This window comes from Notamacropus eugenii, chromosome 2, assembly GCF_028372415.1.
Source record: "Notamacropus eugenii isolate mMacEug1 chromosome 2, mMacEug1.pri_v2, whole genome shotgun sequence".
In the NCBI taxonomy this organism is placed as follows: domain Eukaryota; kingdom Metazoa; phylum Chordata; class Mammalia; order Diprotodontia; family Macropodidae; genus Notamacropus; species Notamacropus eugenii.
Window position 1 is genome coordinate 381,806,452 of NC_092873.1, and position 12,100 is coordinate 381,818,551.

Below are 12,100 nucleotides of genomic sequence, written 5' to 3' on the forward strand. Positions count from 1 at the left end.
TACCCTCTTTATCTCAATTTCCTCATCTGTCAGATGAGCTGGAGAATGAAATGGCAAATCACTCCAGTATCTTTGCCAAGAAATCCCCTATTGGAATCATGAAGAGTTGGACATGACTGAAATATGACTGAAGAACCACAACAAGGGCAGACCTGGGGCTTAGGAAAAACCAAGTGTGGAAGATAGACTGGAGTGATGAGAGGCTAGATGCCGGGAGACCAGTTAGAAAACTACTAAAGAAGTCCAGACAAGAGATGATGAGGGCCTGAAATTGTAATTGGAGAAAAGGGGGGGAGATGTGGTAGAGATATGACAAGATTTGACAAATGATTGAACATTTTTGATGAGTGAAAGTAAAAGTGGAGGATGACATGGAAATTGCCACTTGGGTGACTAGAATGATGACAGCAATAGAAATAGAAAAAGGGTGGATTTGGGGGGAAAGATAATGAGTTCCGTTTTGGACAATTTGAGCTTGAGATGCTTAGGATACATCCAATCGGAAATGCCCAATAAGCAGCTAGGGATGTGGAACTGAAGGTCAAGGAGAGATAAAATAGATTTCTACATCCAGGAGGCATCTTCATAGAGATAATAAAATCCACTGGAGTTGATAAGATCAGTTAGTGAGAGAGAGAGAATAGTGAGAACTGAGAACAGGGCCCTGCACAGAGCCTTGGGGACACCACACCTATAGTAGGATATATGGATGATGATATCAATCACAAAGGAGGTGGAGGAAAGGTTTGACAGATTGGAAGAGATCCAAGAGACAGCAGTGTCACCAAAATCCAGAGAAATGTTTGCCTTTTCTTTGTATCGCTAGTAATTAGCAAAGTTCATGAGAAGTGGTAAGTGCTTAGTAAATGTTTGTTGACTTGACTTGAGAAGAATATCCAGAAGGACAGGGCATTCAGTTCAAAGGCAACAGACAGGTCAAGGAGGATGAGGAGGGATAAGAAGCTTTCAGGCTGGTCAACTAAGAAATCACTAGTGACATTGGGAAAGTGGTTCAGTTAAGTGATGGGATAAGAAGGCTGATCAGAAAGGATTGAGAAGTGAGTGAGAGTAGAGCAAATGGAGGCAAGGAGAATAGAAAACTTTTCCTAGACATTTGTCTTAGAGAGGGAGAAGAGACAGAGGATGATAACTAGAAGGGATGTTAGTGTTTAGTGTGAATTTAAAGATGAAGGACAGTGGTGAATATTTGTAGGCATCAGGAAAGAAACACTCCCTGGAGAGAAATTGGAGAAGATGGGGTGGGGATGGACAGTGTCAATATCACACATAGACTGATGTTAGGAATGAGAGTGGTCATGTTCTGTCACCAGCTTCATGAATATAATCTGTGTCCCTACAGCTGATTAGACACAGAGAAAGGTTACAACAGGGAACTGATCAGTCTTCTCCTTTGGGGGAGGGGGCGCTGATAAGTAACTACTTGATATGTATATCAAGAACACTAAGTGCTTAATTTAATTTGGTAATTGTATCTTGATATTCTGCCTATGCAGGCCTGAGTTTGACCCCTTAGACAACAGGTTCACCTCTACAGTGTTTTCAATTCCTTCATCCTATCTGTGATTACACCTGACCAAATCCTCACCCTGGATTACTCCCACCTGTCTTGTCTCCTTCATTCCTCCTCATGTGCTGCTGAGGACATCTGGAGGAAGTCACAAAGCCAAGTTCATTGGGGCTACTACAAATTTACTACTGCATTAAATCAATACTTTTACTCCTCCCTCATCCATGGTGGGTGTTCAGATCTCCTCTTGGTTTGAACCTTTCACTGCTGACATCTGGTGACAGACAATAGTGTAAAGAAAGAGGCTTCTACCTGTTTTCCTATGAGGATAAAATAGAACCCTGTGAAAATAGGCCTCAGTTCTTTTCTTGCCTTGGTATTTGATGCTAAGTGGTTAAAGATAGTGAGTCATTGGTCCACCAGTACTTAATAGTGTAAGAGGAAAGAAGCCCTGTGGGGCTCCAGTCCAAAGAAGCCCAAGGGTTCATAACCATAAACCTTGAGGGATGCCTTCTAGGATGCTAAGGAGTTGGTGCAGCTAGCCTGGCACTGGGAAAGTGATCCAAGAGGCTACTCTGTATATCACTATGTAAGATATATACTGTAGAAATGAAAGGCAATTTCAGAGAATAGAATCTAGAAGTAGGGAGAATGTGTATGCAGGTGTAATTTAATCTGAGATCTGAAGGAGGTCAGAGAAACAAGGATGTAGAGGTGAAGAGGGAAACCCTTCCAGGCATGGGAGACCACTTAAAATAGAACAAAATCAGGAGGGAGTTTTGTGTGCAAAGAACAAGGCCAGTGACCCTGGATCATAGAGTTGGTTCTTGTCCTTTGTTCTTGAAGAAGACCAAAATGACATCACCATGATAAAGTCAAGTTTCAGATCAAGTGTGGTTGATCAGAACAATACAAGCTCAGGAAGCTCTAGCACAGACTGGGTACACATAGTTTGTGTTAACATTTGGGGTGGATACTCCAAATTTGCACATCTTACAATTACTTTGTGTTGTCTCAATTCTACTTTGCTCATAGATCACCATGCTGAGTGGTCCTGTGCCAGTGTCTCCCATGTGGCACAATCAAGTCCAAAGTTCTTGAGAGAGACCTTGAGAATGTCCCCATATTGCTTCTTCTGCCCCATGCGAGTTCTCCATAAAATACTCTTTTTTGGCAAGCATACATTTTGCATTCAAACAAAGCAGCCAGCCCATCGGAGCTGTGCTCTCTAAAGCATTGTTTGGATGCTTGGCAGTTCACCGCGAGCAGTGTCTGGTACCTTATCCTGCCAGGTGATGTTCAGAATCTTCCTAAGACAGTTCAAATGGAAGCGATTCAGTTTGCTGCTGTTAGGCTGTCCATATTTCACAGGCGTACACACAACGAAGTCAGCACAACAGCTCTGTAGGCCTTCAGTTTGGTAGTCAGTCTAATGCCTCTTCTCTCCCAAACTTTTCTTTGGAGCCTCCCAAATAGTGAGCTAGCTTTGGCAATGCATGCGTCAAGCTCATTGTCAATGTGTACATCCTTGGAGAGTCCACTACCAAGGTAAGTGAACTTATCCATAGCATTCAAACCTTCTCCATTTGTTGAAACTGATGGTTCCATGTATGGATGGTGTGGCGGTGGCTGATGGAGCACCTGTTTTCTTGGTGTTAATTATTAGGCCAAAATTAGCACAGGGAGGAGAAAATTGATCCATATTTGTTACAACTCAGCTTCAGAGGCTAAATTGTGTGCACAATCATCTGCAAACAGAAAATCAGGCACCAACACTCCTTCCACTTTGGTCTTGGTTTGTAGTCTTTTCAAATTGAAGAACTTACAATCAGTATGGTAGTTGACCTTGATGCCTTGTTCATCCTCATGGAAAGCGTTTGACATCATGGCTGAAAACATCATGTTAAAAAGCATGGGAGCAAGCACACAGCCCTGTTTCACTCCATTGGTGACTGGGAAGGCAGGAGAGCATTGTCCATTATCCAGATCCTGGGCAAACATGTCATCGTGAATTTGATGTACAATACTGATAAACTTCTCTGGGCAACTAAATTTAGACAGAATTTTCCATAAGCCCTCATGACTAACAGTGTCAAAAGCCTTGATCAGATCTACAAATGTTGTGTCCAGACCTCTGTTCTGTTCTTGGCATTTCTCCTGGAGTTGTTGGGCAGCAAACACCTTATCGACTGTTCCTCGGCGCTTTCTGAAGCCACACTGGCTCTCAGGTATATGATCATTTTCCAGGTGAAGGATCAGCCTATTCAGGAGGACTCTAGCAAGAACCTTACCAGCAATGACTAAGAGACAGACCCCCACTGTGATGATCGCAGGACAATCTATTCCCTTTACCTTTATAGGGATGGACAACGGAAGCATCCTTGAACTTCTTGGGGCATAACCTCCTCTTGCCATATAATCTGGAATATTTCAGTCAGCCTTTGTGTGAGCAATGGTCCTCCTAACTTGTAAATCCTGTGACATGAAAGGACCATAATCACTTTCAAAACCTCTACTTCAGTTGGAAGTTCAGCTAAGGAGGGATTGACTTCAACTTGAGGCAAATGGTCAATGGCCTCAGCATTGATTGAAGATGGTCTGTTGAGAACACTATGGAAGTGTTCAGCCCATCTCTCTAGGATCATGTCCCTATCCATAATCATTGTGGCTCCATCAACACTGAGTAGCTGTGTTGCACCATAGGTTTTTGGTCCATAAATAGTTTTCAGGGAATCCGAAAAGTGCATTGCATTGTTACTATCAGCAAAAAACTGAATTTCATCTGCCTTCTTACTGAGCCAGGAATCCTGTATCTCTCTAAGTTTTGCTTGTACTTTGCTTTTGATGGAATTAAATGCTGCCTTCTTCAAGGTGGATAAACTATCCTGCTGGTAAATCTTGTGGAGTTCTCAGTTTTCATTTGGCAGCTTCTGAATTTCTGTAACATTTTCATCAAACCAGTCTTGGTGCTTGTGAGTGTTCTGACCCAGATGAGCAAATGCAGTGCTGCACACCAAATCTCTAAAAGCTGCCCACTCCTTTTGTGCCCCACTGTTGCCAACTGTGTGTTGGCTCAACTTTCCCTCCAAGTTAGCAACAAACTGTTCATGCTCAGAGAAAAGCTCTAATTTGTTGACATTAATTCTTCTAGTAGTCACTTTGCTTTGGGGGCAGCCCTTTTGATGAATGTGAATATTTAGCTTGGAAAGGATTATATCATTTTATCGTGCTCAGGGGAGTAAAGCACAAGAAAGCTATAAGAGATTATGAAGGTGTTCAAATGCCAAAGAGAGAAACTGATGTGTAACTGTCATGGTCATAAAAAACACTAGTTTAGTGAGTAGAGGGATGGCCTAGTCAGACTTGCACTTTAGGAAAATCACTTTGGCAATTGTGTGGAGGATGTACTAGAGTAATGAGTCATGAGAAAGACAAGGCTGAGAGAAGGTTCTGGCCATGGTCTAGGAATGATATCATGAAGGCCTGCATGTGGAGTGTTGGCTGTGTGAAGGATAAAGGGCATGCTAAATGAGACTAAGCAAAAGAAAAATCCTTTTCTGGGTCATAGATGTAGAGCTAGAACATAGGTCCATCAGTCTATTCCCCTCATTTTAGGAAACAGGACTAGGAAGGTTGTGACATGCTTAAGGTCACATAAATAGTAAATAGCCCAGCTTGGATCTGAATTTGGGTCCCTTCACACCAAATCCCCACTGTGAGGGGAAGTATAGGATGCCAGGGAGCTGGGAACCCTCTGTCCTTGGGTCTCCAATTCCTGCCCCCTCTGTGGTGATGGCCAGGTGAGATAGAAAGGAAAGGAAAAGCCTACAGTATGCCCAGGCGGTCTCCCAATCAAGAAGTAACCAGGCCCATTCCTGCTTAGCTACTGTGACCTAGTGAGTGGAGGGTGACATTCTCCTGGCCAAACTCTTGCCGCCTCAGTTTCCCCTCAGTCCCCAAGGACAGTGAGGTCATCTGGGGCTGCTTCCACCTGGCTGGCCCAGGATGAATGGAGATTGTATGAGATGTAGTAGGAGCCAATTTTACAGGTAAGGGAACAGTGGTTTAGATAGGTTAAGAGATTTGTCTCAGTTATGAGCTATTAAGTCAGAGATGGAATTTTTGCCAGTGTTGTTTCATTTCTAAATAGAAGGTTAACCTTTTCCCCTCCTTCTTCCTCACCCCATCTTTTTTTTTTATCATTTTGTTAAATTTAAAAAATAAAACAAGCATTTCTATAACATAATAGAAAAAAAGATGATTTCATATGAAACAGCACATCTATAATGTACAACTTGCTATTCCCTTTAAATATATAATAATGTCATCATGGAACTTTCTTTTTTTCTCCCCCCTCCCCCCACCCTAGAGAGGACTATTCTTCATACAAATGTGTATACATATAACATATATGCCATACATGTTATATATAACACAACACACATGTGTATACATGTAAAACCATATTGCACAAGCTCCTATTTATCATCTTTCTTCTTAGGTCTTTTATAGTTAATCTGAGTATGTATAATAGTCAAAATGACTTGGTCATTCAAAGTTCTCTTAAAACAATATTGCAGTTACAATGTTCTCTTGGTCCTGCACATTTCACTCTTCATTTTTTCCTGCAAATCTGTTCATGTTTTTCTAAGATTGTCAACCTCATCATTTCTCATAACATAATAGTATTCCACCACAATCATATAGCACAACTTGTTTAGCCATTCCCCAATTGACAAGTATGCTTTACACTTGTGTAAAACAAGTTTACTGTAATCATTCACTGCTGTAAATCGTATAGGTACTCTGTTCCATTGATTTACCTTTCTATTTCTCAGTCAGTATCAGATAATTTCGATAATTACTACCTCATAATATATGGTATGTTATTGATTATATGGTATTAGATTAGAAATTATAAAGACCCAAGTAGAAGTCTTTACATATTTTATACAAAGTGCACTTAATTACAGTGTTAGGGCACAGGAGTTTTTAACATTATATGTAATACAAATGTGTAAAATGGCATTGCAAAACAGAATAACACTAGACATCTTGAGCACTCCCCAAGGTGGAACATGTGCTGTAATACAAGCCTCCTGCTCTGCCCGTATCCTTAAAGAATCTCATAAAGCCACCAAATTATTGCAACATATGAAACCCTAAATTAATGCCCTAGAACAGTCATCAAATGCTATGGATGAGGGGTGGGGAATCTGCAGCCTTTTGGCCACATGTGGACTTCTAGGTCCTTGGGTGCAGCCTTTAGACTGAGTCCAAGTTTGACAGAACAAGTACTTTTATTAAGTGGATTTGTTCTGTGAAGTTTGGATTTAGTCAAAGGGCAGCACTTGAGGACCTTGAGGGATACATGAGACCTTGATCCTGCAGGTTCCCAACCCCTGCTATAGATTCTTTTTCTCATCATTTCTCTGGTGGCATGGTCTTCTTCTGCAACAAAGGACAAACACAATCCTGTGAGTAGATGAAGCTGGCTGAGTGCTAGCTGGGTAACTCACCTCCTCCTCTCCTGTCTGCTTCCCCCTCCCCTTCCTTCTCCTCTCCAAAGGAAGGTAAACTTGGATAGCCAAAAGATGCCCAGGTGACTTGGGTTTTACTGGCTCCTCTCCTCTCTTGTCCTCTCCTCTCCCTGTCCCCTGTCCTGTCTTCTCTGAAAACCATAAACCTACTGCCCTCTGAAGCTAGGACGCTGATGGGCCCCTGCCTGAGAGCTCCTCTGGACCCTCCTAGCTTGAGAGTGATTATCAATAGTAACTGTTGCTGTGTCCCACCCAGCTTCATGTCTTTCTTTTTCTTAGCCCCATTAAAGGGGCCATGCCCTGGCTCCTTCTTAAACAGGCCTATTCAATGATGTGCACTGCCTCACCCTAAGTGAGTGCCTACAAAATCCTTGGCCTAAAGGGCCCAAGGTCTCCCAGTGCATCCTGGGTCATCTCCAGTCATCCTGGTGAATACCTGGTCACTGGATCCAGATGGCTCTGGAGGAGAAGTGAGGCTGGTGACCTGCACTGCCCTCCCTCCCTCCAAACAAAGTCAAGTGCAGGTCATGTCATCATTTCTCTGATGGCACGGTCTTCTTCCACAACGAAGGACAAACACAATCTCCTCACTAGGAGCGCAGCGGAAGAAAACTAACAATTGTAGTCATTTACCTATGGGTTATATGATTTTCTTGCTTATGTTTCTATTGCTGCTGTGGATTATGTGTTCGGTGTAATTCAGTGTTGGGATTCTCCGTCACCTTCATGCTAACAAAACCACTGGTACGTCCTCAGGGAACGTTGTAGACAATCATGTCTGAAAGAACGTACGAGCAGGTCAGGAGAGGTGGAGTTTATGGTGGTAGACAGAGCCCAGGAAGGTGACCTGGAGCCTCAGAGAATGGAAAAGCTCTGCAATGATGGTAAAAAGCAGCAGGAGGTTCAACTGTCCCATGGGGACACTTGCAAGTGACTCTGGGCCATCCCTGGCAGTAAACTTTCTTTTTTCTGTTTCTGTGTGATACTCGACCTGGCCTAGGGTGGTGTGAGGAGTCCCCACTCTGTCCTGTCACTGATGAGTAAATTGCCCTTTTACAACCTAAATTAACCCTATAAATATATGTGTGTATATATGTATGTGCTTACGTATACGCATGTGTGTATATATATATATATATATATATACACACACACACACATATATATGCACAAATATATATGTATATACCACTCAGGTCTAGTCATCTTCTTGCTTTGGAAACGTGAATACATTCCTGTTACGGTGGAACTTTTTCTGTGCCCCTACAGCTTTCTACTCAGAAATGTCAATGGTACCCTATTACCTCTGAGAAAAAGACAAAATCCTAGCCTGGTATTTAAGACCTTCCACAGTCTAGCTCCTACAGCTGTCCAGCTATTACTCTTTTTCATTCATTCTCTCTAATGGACCTGCTAGATATTCTCCATACATGACATTCTCTGTCTCCTGTGTCTGTGGAGTTGCCCAGGTTCGTCCCCAGAACTGGAATGTTAGTATTTCTAGTCTCTTCCTCTTAGAATCCCTAGTGTCTTTCAAAGCACAACTCAGCGTTCACCTCCTATCTTAGGCCTTTCCTGTTTTCCACAATTGTTAGTGTTCTCTATTACTTGAAATAATTTTGTGGAACTTTTTATGCACTTCATGACATCGATGGACATATTGTATCCCCCTTGTAGTAGATGACAAACTTCTTGACAGCAACATACAAGATTCAAGATCATCTGGGATGATTCTTGGATATTCTTTGAGAATGTAGTTAATAACCTACATCCAGAGAAAGAACTATGGAGTTTGAATGCAGAGCAAAACATGCTATTTTCTTTCTCATGATTTTTCCTATTCGTTCTGATTCTTCTTTCACAACATGACTAATATGGAAACATGTTTAATATGACTATACATGTATATATTCTTTCAGATTCCTTCCCATCCAGGGCAGGGTGAGGGAGGAGGAAAATTTGGAATTCAAAATCTTATCAAAGTGATTGTTGAAAACTTTCTTTACATGTGATTGGAAAAAATGAAATTCTACTAAGTGGAGAGAAAAAAAGGGAATGTAGTTAATAACAGCAGCTAGGCCTGGCAATTAGTCCCAGACAATGAACTACGTGGTACAATCAAGATATATGCCAAGAGTAGACACCAAGTACACAGTTCCTATTTTTAAAATGATGTTTCTCCTTTTAAAAATGGTATTTATTTACTAACAGCAAAGAAGATTGTACACAATACTGAGAAATTCTATTATGTGTAGTTTGTCTTTCTTTTTAAGTACATATCTAATAATTTCAAAATGTCATTTTCAAAACTGTCCTACTCACCTGCTCCTCCTTCTGACTTCCTATACCCTTCCTTGCATCAAACAAAACAAAACAAACATTTCAATGAATCTCTTGTTTTTTATTTCTTCCTTCCTTCCTTTTTGTATTTGTGGCGTTCCTGAATTTACCTTGCTTCTCAGTCCCACCTCCCTTTTCTTTCACTGAAAAAAAGGCCAATTATAACCCTTCTAACACAAAATAAATCAAGGAAAAGAGATTCCCACATTGGCTATGACCATAAAAATATTTATCAGTTTTTTCTTTAGCCCCTCCAGGAACTGTCATTTTCTGACTTAAAAAATTCTTTTTAAAATCTTTGTTATTGCTTTTGTTTTTATTTAGCTGTTTTAAAATTTTTATATTAGACTCAGAGAGCAGAACACAAATATAGAATAGAGAAAAGAATCAAACACATATCATGAAGTTAAATATTGGAAGGTAAATACCAATTTAGAAAAAAAAGAAAGCATGTCATGTGCATGGCAGAGCATGAGACGATTCAATATGTGTAATAATAAATTTTCATTTTAAGAAAGCCTGCTTGATAAATAATACATACTGTCTTGAGAACTGTCCATCTTTTGTTTGCTTCCTTGTAAGTTTCCTTGTGTTCTCTGCTGGGCACATTTTTACTTTGTTCTTTTTTCTTGATTTTTTTTCTTGGTCTTTTTTTGAGATTGTTTCTTATTTTTATTTATTTATTTTTTTATAAATTTGAATCATATAAATATGAGTTCCCCATAGATGTCAGAAATGATATCTTCATCAGAGAGAGACAATGACATAGAGATTTCCCCTAGCTATTTGTTTCCTTTCTAATTTTGTCTTCATGGTTTTCATTTGTGCAAAAAAAAAAAAGAATTTATATATATTAAAAAAATGCCCATTTTTCTCTATCTCTGATCTGGTTAGGAATTCTTCCTTTATAGAATACAGTAACATATCTTGAGAATAATGCATTATGATCAGGTAAGATTTATACCAGGAATGATGTGTTGGTTCATTATTAGGAAAACTCTCGGCATTTTTGACCATATATGCAACAAAACTAACAGAAACCACACGATTATCTCAGATGCAGAAAAAGCTTTTGACAAAATACAACACCCATTCCTATTGAAAACAGTGGAAAGCATAGGAATAAATGGAGTCTTCCTTAAAATAATAAGCAGTATCTGCCTAAAATCATCAGTAAGCATAATATGCAATGGGGAGAAGCTAGATGCATTTCCAATAAGATCAGGGGTGAAACAAGGATGCCCATTATCATAACTGTTATTCAATATGGTACTAGAAATGTTAGCTTTAGCAATAAGAGAAGAGAAAGAAATTAAAGGAATTAGAATAGGCAAAGGATAAACTGTTTTCATTCTTTGCAAATGATATGATGATATACAAAGAGAATCCTAGAGAATCAAGTAAAAAACTACTTGAAATAACAAACAACGTTAGCAGATTTGAAGGTTACAAAATAAATCATCTGCATACATATGTGTATTCCAAAAAACCTCAATAGCAAGAGATAGAAAGAAAAATCCCATTTAATGCTACAGTAGACAGTATAAAATATCTGGGAGTCTATCTGCCAAAAGAAACTCAGGGACTATATGGACACAATTACAAAACACTTTTCTCACAAATAAAGTCAGAGCTAAGTAACTGGAAAAATATCAATTGCTCATGTGTAGGCCTAGTCAATATCATAAAAATTACAATTCTACCTAGATTAATTTACTTATTCAGTGTCATACCAATCAAACTACCAGAATATTATTTTCTAGAGCTAGAATAAATAATATCAAAATTCATCTGGAGGAACAAAAGGTCCAGAATATCAAGGGAATGAATGGAAAGAAATGTTGGGAATGTGGCCTAGTCAAAACCACTTGGTGCTGGCTAAGAAAGAGAGGGGTAGATCAGTGGAATAGGTTAGGTACTCAAGACACAGTAGTCAATAAATATAACAGCCTACTGTTTGATAAATCCAAGGACCCCAGCTTCTGGGATAAGAACTCACTGTTTGGCAAAAACTGCTGAGAAAACTGGATAAAGGTGTGGTGGAAACTGGGCATATACCATTACCTGACACCATGCATAAGAATAAAGTCCAAATGGATACTGATCTAGGTATAAAGGTTGATACCAGAAACAAATTAGGGGAGCAAGGAATAGTGTATTTGTCAGATTTATGGAGAAAGGAGAAATTTATGACCAAACAAGAGATAGAGAACATTGTGAAGTATAAACAGGATAATTTTGATTATATTAAATTGAAAAGTTTTTGTACAAACAAAACCAATTCAACCAAGATTAGGAGGGAAGCAGAAAACTGTAAAAGAATTTTTAACAACTGCTGTCTATGATAAAGTCATCATTTCTAAAATATATAGAGAACGAAGTCCAATGTGCAGGAATACAAGTAATTTCCACTGATAAATGGTCCAAAGATATGACCAGGCAGTTTTCAGGGGAAGAAATTAAAGTTATCTATAATCATGAAAACATGTTCTAAATCACTATTGATTAGAGAGGTGCAAATCAAAACAACTTTTGGTACCACATTACACCTATCAGATTGGCTAAAATGACAGAACAGGAAGATGACAAATGCTGGAAAAGATGTGGGAGAGTTGGAACACTAATTCATAGTTGGTGGAGCTATGAGCTGATCCAACTGTTCTAAAGAGCAATTTGAAACAATGCCCAAAGG

At 39.7% G+C, this 12,100-nt stretch overlaps 2 long non-coding RNA genes across 7 annotated transcripts in view; both read left to right on the top strand.

Annotated features, from left to right (window-relative positions):
* Positions 1-12,100, top strand: part of LOC140528962 (uncharacterized) — a 145,647-nt gene that overhangs the window by 45,733 nt on the left and 87,814 nt on the right. The window lies entirely within an intron of this gene.
* The window catches only part of LOC140528965 (uncharacterized), a 30,746-nt gene that overhangs the window by 7,153 nt on the left and 11,493 nt on the right, over positions 1-12,100 (top strand). The window lies entirely within an intron of this gene.